This window comes from Typopeltis vanoorti, chromosome 11 (assembly GCF_054136105.1).
Source record: "Typopeltis vanoorti isolate ZY-2024b chromosome 11, IOZ_Tvanoo_1.0, whole genome shotgun sequence".
Lineage (NCBI taxonomy): Eukaryota > Metazoa > Arthropoda > Arachnida > Uropygi > Thelyphonidae > Typopeltis > Typopeltis vanoorti.
The window spans coordinates 54,181,068-54,194,791 of NC_143559.1; the positions used below are offsets into that span (position 1 = coordinate 54,181,068).

The 13,724-nt window shown below is 34.7% G+C and overlaps 1 protein-coding gene across 5 annotated transcripts in view; it reads right to left on the reverse strand.

The window, feature by feature from the left end:
• The window catches only part of LOC150101587 (uncharacterized), a 193,972-nt gene extending 181,157 nt beyond the window's left edge, over nucleotides 1-12,815 (reverse strand). For 2 of the 5 annotated variants that reach the window (XM_090400174.1, XM_090400169.1), the window contains exon 1: nucleotides 12,527-12,815. The gene's annotated coding sequence lies outside the window, so the exon portion shown is untranslated. The remainder of the gene's footprint in view (nucleotides 1-12,526) is intronic. The other 3 variants (XM_090400170.1, XM_090400171.1, XM_090400173.1) reach the window with 3 other exon arrangements.
• Nucleotides 12,816-13,724: the final 909 nt, after the last annotated feature.

The following is a 13,724-nucleotide window of genomic DNA, read 5'->3' on the forward strand; positions in this document are numbered from 1 at the left end:
AACTTTTTTTTTTTTTTTTTTTTTTTTTTTTACATGCAGCACACATTCACCAGTTAGGATGTAAGGCATGCACAAGTACACGGCTTAAACTCTATTACGAAGTGACATTTGGGCATTGTGTGTAAATCATTGAATTGTTGATTGCTAAACACACGATGTATGTGTAGTTAATTCACACTGAAGTAAGTAGATTCAAAATTTAGCTTAAGGCTTTACAAATGAAAGAAAAATGTATGCATTTCTTTACGTATTTAGTTATATTTATTTCAGAATGGAACTCTTGGAACTGAATTATAAATAACTACTCTATCTAATTTTCTACTGGTTTGAAAGTTTTCACAGACAGTATTCAATATCTATTACTTTATTTTACCATTTGATAAAAGAAGTAAGCTAATAATATTGTTGCATCCGTCAAAGCTGATACTTCTAATTCCGAACTATTTCTTTGCGCTCTGCAATCATTTGTTCAGCTGTCTGTTGATGTTATTCTAAGTTTTAGAAATTCTATTCTATATTTTCACTATATAAAAACCGTTTACATGTATGCAACAAAAAAAAAAGTTTGGTAGTGTTAGTTTTTTTTTAACAAAAAAAAAAAAAGATTCCAAATACAGCTTGTAATGCTGTTGGAAATAAATTTTGTCTTAGAAATACTAGACAATAATCTTCTCAGCTGGAGGTTAAGGCTAAAGGCTGGCTTAGATTATTCTCAATGAGAAAGAAAGACCACTTCTTCAGAAGTCCCACTAAAGAGTCTCAAACGGTAGTGCATAATTAGGGATCCCAGATACATTGGATAAAAATCGGGACACTTATGACTGAGGGTGAAAGTTTAGTATGCGCATCCATCACATATGCCAGTTTTACAAAATGATTCTAACTTTCCAAGTGTGTGAGTGGTAAGGTTTATTATGCACACACTTTACTAAGTATAAGTAAACAAATAGTAAATCAAATTTGTGTGTGTGTGTAGAGTAAATCAACCGTTCTGTGCTATTTAAAGCTGAGTCAATATCACGGAACACACCAAAATGTCAATGCACATGCACACTGTTCTAACGAACTTATTGTTTTCTCGCCTTGAGAAAATAACAATGCGTCTACAGTTCCCTGTAATGACGGAGAGCAATGTTTGTAACAGAATAGAAATTGTAACTCATCGATTTTGTTATTCAGTCTTCAACTCTAAAATACAAGACAAAAAGCTGTCCGGAAGAGTTTTCTTGGGAAAACGGGATGATCCCATATTTTACAGGATGTCTGGGATCCCTATACATCAGCAATGCTTGTTTTGTTTTCAATTATATCCTAAGCAGAAATACTGATATTTCTTTTACAGTCTGATACAACATTTATGTCAAAATAATTTAATTTATAATAATCGCAATTTCACTTTTATTATCAAAAACTTATAAATTATTTGATTCAGTTATTTAAGAAAGAAAGATTTGAATTTAAAAAATAGGTGCACATGTGTTGCATAAATGTTCAGCTTTTGAGGGAGCGAGGAGGAAGAGAACCCACCTATTCATCCTGCTGATGTTTGAAATAATTTATTTTCAAAACCGTTCACAAGACAATTGTTACAAACGTAAATTATTTGAGGAGCATTGCAGTGATTTCTTCTTTGAACTAAAAGAAAATGCCAGATAATGATGATAAGAATATAATAAGAAAATATGTAGCTTTTTCTTTTTCATTGAGTGAAGATTTCAGAATGATGTGCGACTCGTAATGTACTTTCTTTGTGTGTTTTTTGAAAAGAAAGTGCACGTGATTATTTTCTTGCTATTTTTGTCAACTGAACATCAGAAATAATGAAAATGACTAACTGTAGCGGATTTGTAACATTTATTATCTCTTGACTTAGAAGAGTAAACCTGTGTTACCTGGAGTATCTTCCATTAGGAAATTCCAAGTCAACTTTTGGTTGTTTCCAATGTGTGTGTGTGTGTGTGTGTGTGTGTGTGTGTGTGTGTGTGTGTGTGTGTGTGTGTGTGTGTAATCACTTTGGAAGATATTTTACAGAAAATATTGTGGAAATTATTTTCATGCTAATTTCCACGCTTGTAGTAAACAATTGTTTTAAAATATTCTGAAAAAGAATTCTATCAAGAAAAATTTATTGAAATAAATAAGATTTGAACATTACTTTTTATTTTGCCTTGCACTACTACGATGTGTGGAAATATGCATGTCACGTTGTTATGCTTACAGATTCAGATATACTGCTGTTTGAGAACAACTCTTTCTGCTTTTATTAAAAATACGTTAAATTGAATTACATTCTTATTTCAAGGCTAATTTTAAAATATCACAAAATTATATTCAGTAGTATTTCAAATACTATTATTGTTATTTGTAGAGTGCTCATTTCAATAATAATAATGCTGTTTCTTTACCATTGTAAAATAACCTTTTGTGGGTGGAAGTAACAAATAAATAAATATATATATGATGAATTTATCTGAAGTTGAAAGAGCAGTTAAGCAGCTCAACAGCAATAAGGCCCCAGGTGCAGATGAAATCCCAGCAGAGTTAATTAAGGCCACAGGGGGATGGAGGGATAGGAGTGTTTCATAGATTGATTACAAGGATATGGGAGACAGGATCATGGCCTAGAGATTGGAAGAAGTCAGTTTTCATACCACTACACAAGAAAGGTGATAAGAAGGCATGCAAGAATTATAGAACTATTAGTTTGATATCTCATGCAAGCAAAATTTTATTAAAGATCATGCTAAATAGGATTGAGGCCAAAGTTGAGGCAGAGATGTCCGAGGAACAAGCAGGTTTTAGGAAAGGCCGAGGCACCAGAGATCAGATCCTTTGCCTTAGACAGATCATAGAAAAATATAAAGAATTCAGACTCCCTCTGGTAATGTGTTTCTTAGACTACTCTAAAGCTTTTGACTGTGTTGAGCATGTGAAACTGTGGGAAGTAATGAAAAGAATGGGTTTTCCTCAACACACTATCACGTTGATAGCCAACTTGTATAAGGAGCAAGAAGCCACAGTAAGAACAGGTGTTGGATTAACTGCCTGGCTGGCCGAAGTGGTTAGCGTATCTGCTCTCCAGCCAAAAGGCTGCGGGTTCAAATCCCGCCGTGGGCATGGATGTTTTTGTGATTGTCTGTGGAAATACTAGTCGTTGTCGGTAGATGGCGTTGGTATAGTTGTGGTCAGTTGGTGGAGAGAGACCTGTAGAGCAGGTGCCCTCCCTCGATGAGTCTTTGGACTCCCTGGAGGTGTCTAATAATAATAATAATAATAATAATAATAACTGACTGGCTTCAAGTTGGAAAAGGAGTTAGACAAGGATGTTTACTTTCTCCTCACTTGTTTAGTATATATGCAGAGGACATCATGTGTGAAGCATTGGATGAGCTCAGGACAGGAATTACGATAGGAGGTAGATTGATCAGTAATCTGAGGTATGCCGATGACACAGTACTCCTTTGTGATGACATGGAAGAACTAGGACTAATTCTTGACAAAGTTAACAAGATCAGTAATAACAGAGGATTTCAACTCAATTCTAGCAAGACAAAGATCATGATTCTCAAAGGAAAAACAAACAGAGAAGCTCTTGAGAAACAAGTGTATCTTAATGGAGAAAGAATTGAGGAAGTCAGCAAGTTTGAGTACCTGGGATCCATTATTAATGTGAAGAATTGCTGTTCAGAAGATGTCAGAAAAGGTTAGGAATGGTTAAAACAACAGTCAGAGATCTGCCTAAAATCTGGAAGGATGGAGCTATCCCCATGGGAACAAAGTTCAGGATTTTAGATGCAGTTGTTTTTCCAATAGCGACTTATGGATGCGAGACTTGGAACCTAAAGAAGTCAGATAAGAAACGGATATCTGCTTTTGAGATGTGGTGTTACAGCAGGCTGTTGAGGATATCATATACTGAAAGGCATACAAATGAATGGGAAAATTAGAAAAGATTAGTAGAACTTTAAGGCTCCTTAAGGATATTGACAGAAGAAAGTTAAAATATTTTGGATACATAGAAAGGATGGAAGGAGGACTTCTCAGAACAGTAATAGAAGGTCAAGTTCCTGGAAAAAGAGGCAGGGGTAGACCATCAATGAGATGGATGGATGGCGTGTGTGGAGTGACTGATCTTCAGAGAGTTGAGGCTACCAGAATAGCAAACAACAGGACTACATGGCGAGGCCTGGTGTGGAACATCATCAAGCATCGGAGTGACCATACGGCATCTGTAGATGCCCAGTGAACATAGAGAGATCCGAAGCATGTTCTATTAGAGAATTGATTAAAATTTTATGTTTGTTTTGAAGTATTCTAACCCCCACCTCCTACTACCATGACCACTCATAGTAACTGAATTATAAATACCTATTTCTTCTAATTTTGTAATTCTTACTTTTCACAGTATATACACTTCACATTTGATATGACTGAAGATTTTCATATTATTATCTATAAAGCAAAGTTGTCAAAGTGTCCTTCAGGCAGGCAAGCTGTGAAGTATTCTACGAAATTTGATTTTGAACAAAAATAAAAATAACATAATGTGAAACGTCGACAGCTCTTTTTTTTTTTTCCAAATAATTATCGAGAACAAGTAAAATGTATAGTCGGCTAAGTGATTAGACAAAATTAGCACAAACAATTAAAAATGACATTAGTTCTCCAAGGTAATGCAATAGTTAAGTGAAGAAAGTATGCAAGGATCTCTTATTTTATCCTGGCATTAAAAATTGCAATGAAAGGAGGAAATAAAATAAAAATAATTTCTATATTTTTAGTCTATCCAATATATAACTAAAAGTCCAGTTACCCAGCACAGAACAAGGAACTGCATTTCTTGTTATAAGCAACTGAGATGCAAATATGATTGCAAGATAATCTGGTTTAATCTGGTTAAGTGTTTTCTTCAGTGTGAAGAATTATCTCACCTTTTAATGGACATGACGGCTAAATTGTACTTCTTATCCATGTTCTTTCAACAAATAGCATGCATCGTATCCAGATTTTGCTGGACATATGTAGCCGTCTTGGCCAGTTGAAAGGTTAATATATGTATTTTTCAAAGTAAACATTTTTACATAAAATATATGCGTTTTGATTTTTTTTAACCTTTAAATTTTAAGTACATTAAAAAAAGTAAGGGGTACCTCAACTTAAATTTGCATTAGGGCGCCAGGATCCCTAGAGCTGGCACTGCTTAGCAAGTTTAATTTAACATATGTACTAAGACAACAAACTCAACCCTTTTGTTCCTTATACTCCTGGCATTATTTATGTACAGATATAACTTACCTCTATGCTTTCTTGTATACCCTCCTGCACAATCTGCATGATCCAGTTGAACAACTTCAAATTTCTCTTCACGTCCAACTGCTTCACTTATGCAGACATCTATATCCAAACCAATCAAACATACAATCATCTTTCCAGCAAAATCACCACCGTATCATTAATATAGTTGCATAACTCAGCTCTTACACAAAGAATCACATTACTCCTCCCATCATAATCTAGTTTTCTCGAATCTCTGTATCAGGTTGATACCAGTAAATTTCTCGAGGCTTCTGATACCAAATGCATTCAAGTGCAGGAAATCCCTCTTATATAAATCCCTTCTTCCTACAAACTCACTTCACGCATCCAAGAACTCAACTATTCTTTCTGGACAGCATTCAAATAATTTGAATGCTGTGCAGAAAAAACTCCCTTCTAGACGAAGTTATAAGTTTAGACACAGACACCATAGAAAAGTTAAAAACATATTTTGCAAGAACACTGAGGTTCTATGGCTACCAAAGATCCATAAGAAAGACATTCCTCCCCATCCAATTGTAGACTGTGTTGATTCACCTATGTATCGCAGAGTCAAATATTTAGCAAACCTACTGAAATCACATATAGGCAAGTCTCGCTCTTTTTTAAAAACTTCTTCAGATGTTTTAGACAAATTAAAAAATGTCTCCATACAACCTACTGATCTTGGTGAGCTTTGATGTAGAATCCCTATTTACAAACATACCTCTCAAAACTTTACAACTACTTTCTGAAATATTCCTACAAGATATAGTACAACTGTTCAAATTTGTGATGCATTCTGGATAATACTTCATTTGTCAAACCAAATTCTAGAATCAAATAGGAGGAACTGCCATGGGAAGTCCACTCTCTCCTCTGCTTTAGTCAACTTTTATTTAGAGCATTTAGAAGACATCCTTTTCTCATCTATACACCCTCAACCTTCATTTTGGGTTAGATATGTAGATGACATTTTTGCGGTGTGGCCTCACAATATGCATACCTTACCAACATTTTTATCTACTATAAATACTTTACATCCTCGTATTCAATTTGCTATGGAAATTGAAAGAAACGACAAATTATTGTTTCTAGATATTCTTCTCATCTGCTCACCATCAGGTAATTTATCAACATCAGTTTACAGAAAACCCACTTTCACTGGATATTACATTCAACAATCTGCACATCATCCTTCTTAAAAGACAGGAATCAAAGTGTATAATTCGACAAGCTAAGACTAATTGTTCAACTCCCCATCATTTACAAGAGGAACTTTCAAATATCAAACAATATATAAAATTAAATCACTTCTCAGAAAGGACTACACATCTATTTGACTCCTACAAACCTAACCCAAACAACAAGGAATCAATACATCAAGTTGAAATCTCATACATCTCCTGCATTTCAGAACCACTTTCAAGAATTCTGAAGAAATATGATTTAATAGTGAATTTTATTCCTATTAATAAACTCTCAACACATTTTCCCTCCTCTAAAGATAAATGCTTTCCTATATCTCTTCCAGGTGTATAACAAGTTTCATGTAACTGCCATCTTTCCTACTTTGGACAAACTGGACGCTCAATAGGAAAAAGAACACAAGAATATCAATCATATATTTTCCACAAAAAATCTGATAAATCTGGATTAACTCAACATGGAATAGAGACAGACCATCTACATAGATGTTGGTACAAATTTAAACACCTATTTAAGGAGAGTGCTGAAGCATTGCATCACCACCCTAAGTTGAATCAGAATGACTGCCTATCCTTATCAAAAATATAGGAAAGTTTGATTAGAAAAACACATCATTCAAGTTTTTTTTCCCCCCAATTACTAATGAACCAAGAATGGTATTTTATAAAGACAAGGTATTAAGAAACCAACTAGATACTACATCTATCTACATCATACAAATATATGCAATTTATTTTACAATGTTATAATTAACCTTTTCTTCAGTTTAAAACATAGCGCTATTGGTGATTTAACATCATGTGGCTCATTCTATTTCGAATAAATCAACTGTTTGCATTCTACCTTATAACGACAGTTTTTTAAGCCACTGATGAGTCTGTTAATTTCAGACTAAAATATATGGCAGCATATTTAATAAATAATACTTTTACCTTTGTTTTCATGTATATATTGTATAGATGTAGTAACATTGTCATCAGTCACATGTTTAATAAACAGCTTCCTTCTTATATAATATGTTAAGTATTTAATATCTCCAACATCTCATGTTCACCAACTTAATATCTTACTACTCCACTGTTGTACTCAATACTATTTCTCTTCTCCCAACATGTTACTGCAATGATAAAATATTTAAATATTTCTAATATAACATCTCTAGCAAGCAGGATCTTTCTTTCACATTCATCTGCCCTTTTAAAGGTTACATAACTAAAAAAACTTCTTGTAACTAAATTGAACTGCTCTGCCAGCTTCATCCCATTTTCCATCTTTTCCTTTCTTCCTTACCTCACTCACCACTTTATTTACCTGTGCTTATATTTCTGATTATAACACACCAAAACATTATCCTCCCCAATTGCTCCTGTCTAATTTCATTATTCATTCACTTTAAGCTATGTTAATCCTACTAGCTCTAGGAAAGTAGCCTGACATGGATGCTTTCAAATGGTTTAGAACTAATTTCTAGGAAATTGTGCATTAATCTGTTTCCCACTAACATAATCAACCTGCCTCATACTCAAATTAACAAATACTTCATTACTAATGCATCTGGGATAGTACTGCCAGCACCTATGAGGACATAGGTGCTGGCAGTACACCATTTGATAGAGGAGTAACAGCCCTGAACAATTCATTTTCCTATTTTCATATGCTCAATCCCCCCCCACACACACCACACACACCATAGTTAACATCTTCCATGATGACCATCCTGTAGTTCATCCCCAACTTTATATTCCCAGACCAACAACATATTAAATACTATATCCTTTTCACTTTGGAGTCTTTGACTCCATGGAGGTTTTTATAATAATTTATAATAATAATTATCACATGAAATGGTCTGAAGACCACTGCCAGGCAGTCTTCTTTGTCATCTCTGATGGAACACAATTCAAACTCTCCATTTCTATTCCTATTAACTTATCCTCCTCTATTAGCTGTGTCCAATAAATTTTAGTCCAAATGACTATCAATACCAGAAACTGTTCTTACACATAATCCTAATACTTCTGGCATTCATAAATAAATGGAACAGCCCTCTGTTGTGTATCAACTGTTCATCCACCTCCATTCTTTCTCATATTTTGTGTCCTTTCACTCATCCAATGTGGTTAATTTTGGTCTTTGAGATTATTACACTGGTCTTCTGATCACATACAATGATAACATTGACAAACGCTCGTTTATCTGGAATCAATATACATTTTCTGTCTCACCCAACAACCTTTCCATCTGCTCCAACTTTTCACTCAGAAGCAATACTCTTTTTACAGTTCCTTTTTTTCCAGATTTCCATCAATAACAAACATCTCTTCCTGCACAGTTCATTTTCCTATTTTCATATGTTCAATCCTCTTCCCAGACACCATAGTTAACATCTTCCATGATGACCATCCTGTAGTCAAACAAGCAAACAGACTTGCCATTCTTCCTTTCACAAAACTACTAGCAATCACAAATTCTATATCACATAATGTACTGCTCAGCAAGTAACACATTTGCCTTTAGGCAAAAGTGTAAATGATTTTAATACAATTGTATGCACTAAATAAATTTAAAAAAAAAAAAATGTCCTTTGGAAATTCAACAGTGCTTTATTACAGTGAGTTGGTTCAAGGCTGATACTGTACAAGGCATGCAAAGATGTTATCACATTATGTATAAGCGCAGTTATTGTCTAATGAGATAGTTATGTTCATATGATGTGATCACAATACTATGAAGGGTGCAAGAAGGAAGATGTGCAGCTGCTGTTTCAAAGCAAATGTTAAACATTTGCTTTGAAAGCAAAATGTTAAACCACATGGTTTAACATTTGCTTTCAAAGTGACTGAGCGTATTTTTGTGTAGTTAATCATTTGTTATTGTACAAAGAGCAGACCGCTTAATTCTGATTGATCTTTGAAGTTGCAGCTATACAGTGCCTTGTAAATACATGAAGACAGCATTCATTTTTTTAATTGTGTAGAAAAGCTACATTCAAATCAGTAAAATGAGCATTCATGAATTGTACTGTGGAATATGAACTGTGAGAATAGGCAGAGACCTGTGCTTCACACATTGCTTTGCACAACATGTGTGCAAAGTGGGATCGAGTGTAATGGGTATACTATTTTTAGGAATGACAGAAGAGATAGGAGAGAAGGAGTACTTCTAATGATATCAGATGACTTAAGTCCCGTTAGGGTAGAAACACAAGAAAACAATGATGGTAACAACATCCCATGTAGCAGTGCATTTGAGTCTATCTGGTGTGAAGTGGAGGTTAACAGAATGAAATACATGGTGGGGTGTTGCTACAGACCTGGCAGCTCAGTTGCAGGGGACAAAGAAATGCATCACCAATTTAGCCTTATGGGTACCAAACGAATGATCATTATGGATGACTTTAATTTTCCAAACAATGATTGAGCAGAAGAGAAATCTCATGATAAGAAAGAAGAGGAAGTTAATGAATTGTTACGAAAGAAGGAACTCTAGGTCAGAGTGTTGGATTTGCTCATAGTGTTAGACAGGGCTTCTGTTAAGAATATGGCTATTTTACCACCAATTGGTGACAGTTATCAGGCTGTGCTTTCTTGGGAAGTATCTAATTGTATTAATGATCCAATTAAAACAGATTACATGCTGAACTACAAAGCGGAAAATGATGATCAACTTGGAAGAATACTATCTTGGTCCCATGACATCAGAATGGGAAAAATGTCAACAATGCATGGGAATCTTTGAAAAAGTACTTAAATGAGGAGGTATCTGAATGTATCCCTAGTGTTCGAAGAATAAATAGGTTGGGAGTAAAATGGATGTGCAACCTTATTAAGCAAGATTATAAGGATATGAGAGACTGGAACATGGCCTGGACACAGGAAGAAGTTAGTATTTGTACCATTTCAAACGAAAGAAGATATGAAATGGTGCAAAAAAACTATAGAACTACTGGCTTAATTTCTAATGTAAGCAAAATTCTACTAAAAATTATTCTAAATAGGAATGAGGCCAAAGTTGAGGCTGAGATGCCTGAGGAACAGGAAGGGTTGCCTTGAGCATTTCAATGAAAGTTTAAACTTCCTTTGATAATGTGATCAGTATACTACTCAAAAGCTTTTGAATGTGTTTAAGATGTGGAATTGTGGGAGTTAATAAAAATGACGGATTTTTCTCAACACATTTATCATGTTGATAGCTAACTTGTACAATAAGAAGCCATGCTTAAAAACAGGAGTTGAATTAACTGATTGGTTTCAGTCAGGTAAGGGAGTTAGGTAAGGATGCCCACTTTTTCATCTGTTCAGTATTGATACTGAGGATATCATGTTTGGTACTGGATGGGACTGAAAGACAGAAATTAAGTTAGATGGTAGATGGGTTAGCAATCTGAGATATGCTGATGATATAATAATCCTCTGTAATAATAAAGAACTAGAAAATCTCATATAGAGTTAGTCAACAAGAACAGAGGACTTAGACTCAATCCTAGTAAGACAAAAATTACTGTTTCAATGAAGAATTGAAAGTTAAAAATTTGAGTACCTGAAATCTATTGTCAATATTAAGAATTCCTGTTCCTGACCAAAAGAAGATTACCAACAGAAAAACAATAGTCTAGCTGTATATTGGAAGGACACACCTATCACTGCAGGAACAAGGCTAGGATTCTGGGTGTGTTTTCTTCAACAGCTGCTTATGGATGTAATACCTGGAGCCTAAAGAAACCAGACAGGAAAAGAATAGCTGCTTTGGGAATGTGGTATTACAAGCGATTAGCTAACTATTTCCAAAACTTGGTTAGTACTGAGACCTACACATTTCTTTTAGGGAAAAAAAAGGCATGAGTGATGTTGAAACACAGAAAAGCAGACAAACGTGTGAATCCTATAAAAGATCAGTAAAACTTTAAGACTCTTTAAGAGCACTGACAGAAGAAGAAGGCTGAAATACTTTGGAGATATAGAAAGAATGTCCTGGAAAAGGAGTAATAGCCCTCAATGAGACATGTGGATGGTCTGTTTGGTCTTTAGAAATGATGCTTCAAGAAGGCCTACAGCAGAATCAACTTGCAAGAATTCATTCTCAGGTGTAAGGTGACCACTCGCATCTGTTGACATCCAGTGAAATTATGGATATGGAGCATTTAAATTCAGTCCACCAAAGTTAATTAGACTCACTGTCATTTGTTTTGAGACCATACAAAAATTTTCAATTGAATGTTCAATGTAATTGATGCCAACCATTTTCTACACTTTCTCATTCCTCCATATAGCACTAGTCACACTCTGCAAAGTCCTCTTTCAACAGGTGAATTGGAACTTTTATTTCTTTTCAGTAATGAATAAAATCAAAAATGCTATGAAAGCAAGTCAACAACAATACAAATTATAACCTATCAAGTAGATAAGGACATTTATAACACACACACATGAAACACTTCCTCTATGCAATATTCAGTGTTGGTTAAAACAAGCCACTTGTGCAAGTAACACAAAATGTCAAATCTAATGGAGGGTGGGGGAGGGGGATTAAAATTAAATTCTCCCAAAATATTCCAGGTACAAAAGATGCCAAGTTCTTGGTTCTTCAGTTGTAGAGAGAGATGCACACCTGCGAAATTGATGAAAAAAAAAGCTCTGAAACCTTGAAATACATATTAAATAAGTGTGCAAATAAAAACGATGTGAATAATTCACAACTACTTTTGCGACCAAAATTGCAAAACATTTTATTGTTTCATGACCTTTGTTGCTCTTAATTTATGCCAATGATGACGTCATAGCCACTTAAAATTCGCTCTGCTTATAACTAAAGGATTACTCAGTATTATCCGTTGCACTAAAGATGCCCCCTAATTAATGAACAGCCCGGAGAAATTTGATTCCTTCTGTAACTTGCTAACAAACATATCAATATACATCAATATGGAACATAACAAAATTAACACTCAGAAACCTATAGTCGGACAGATGCTGACATTAACAGACAGTGAGTGAATACAAATCTTAAATATTCAAAGACAAACCTGCAGAACTAACTTCTATATGTAAATTATTTGGTATTTTCCCATCTTCCTAAGATATACATCACAATGCAACTTCAGTTTCCAATGATTGCCACTAAGCCTAGAAGTAAATTACACGAGCTCCGTCTCTTATATATATACATATATATACAGTATTCTGTACAAAAGTATAAGGTACCATCAAATTTTACTTTGTAGGTTACAGCCAAAAGTAAACACCATAACATACAAATCGGCACTATCATGTAATCCGTACAAACACGTATATGCCGTACTCAGATTCACTAAGACACCCACACCAAACACAGTAATCTCTGCAAGCCACCTAGCGAGCTTAAATGAGAGGATTCTTCATAGCTACGCTGCAACAGAATCTAAGACTCTAAATGGCTATTTAGAGCCTTAACAGAATCTAAGACTCTAAATGGCTATTTAGAGCCTTAACAGAATCTGCAAATAAAACACGTTAATAAATGAACACATCATTCACTTTGTCTCTTTACAACAGATTGATACAACCGCACATGGACAACTGTGCACAAATCTGGTTCTCTGGGTTCTGAGGGAATAAAGAAACTGTCAAAAGGCCACACAGAAGAGTTATAACATGAAATGGGATTGTGGAATGTACTTTACATTGACAGATTTTGAGCATGTGGACTGCAGACAGTGGTAAACAGAAGAAAGAGAAATTATTATTATTATTATTATTATTATTATTATTATTATTATTATTATTATTATTATTATTATTATGCTGGGGTCTCCACGGAGTCAGAAAACTAATCTCAAGAAATCCATTATTCACCGTAAACTCATTCACTGATGAAGCACTCACAACCGCCTCTGGTAACCTAATTCATCCATTCACACCGACCAGGCCAAAAATATAGTCCTACATGATAACAATGGGTTAGATCTCATTCTCCTGCCATGTACCGAAAGTCGTCAGTTACAATCCTATACTAGGTGTACTGAAAAGTTGTGATAATCACCATGAAGGAATTGAGATAGAGCCATATAACTTGCGCATTATTCTACATATTCCCCATTGTTACAACGCTACTGCATCATTTGCAATCCTCTGATAAATAAAAAAAGTATATCAGTTTTGGCACAGACCAATCCTCATCTGCAGACATGACTAGGCTGACCATACGTACCGCTTTGAACGGGGCAGTACGTTTTTTTCGTATTT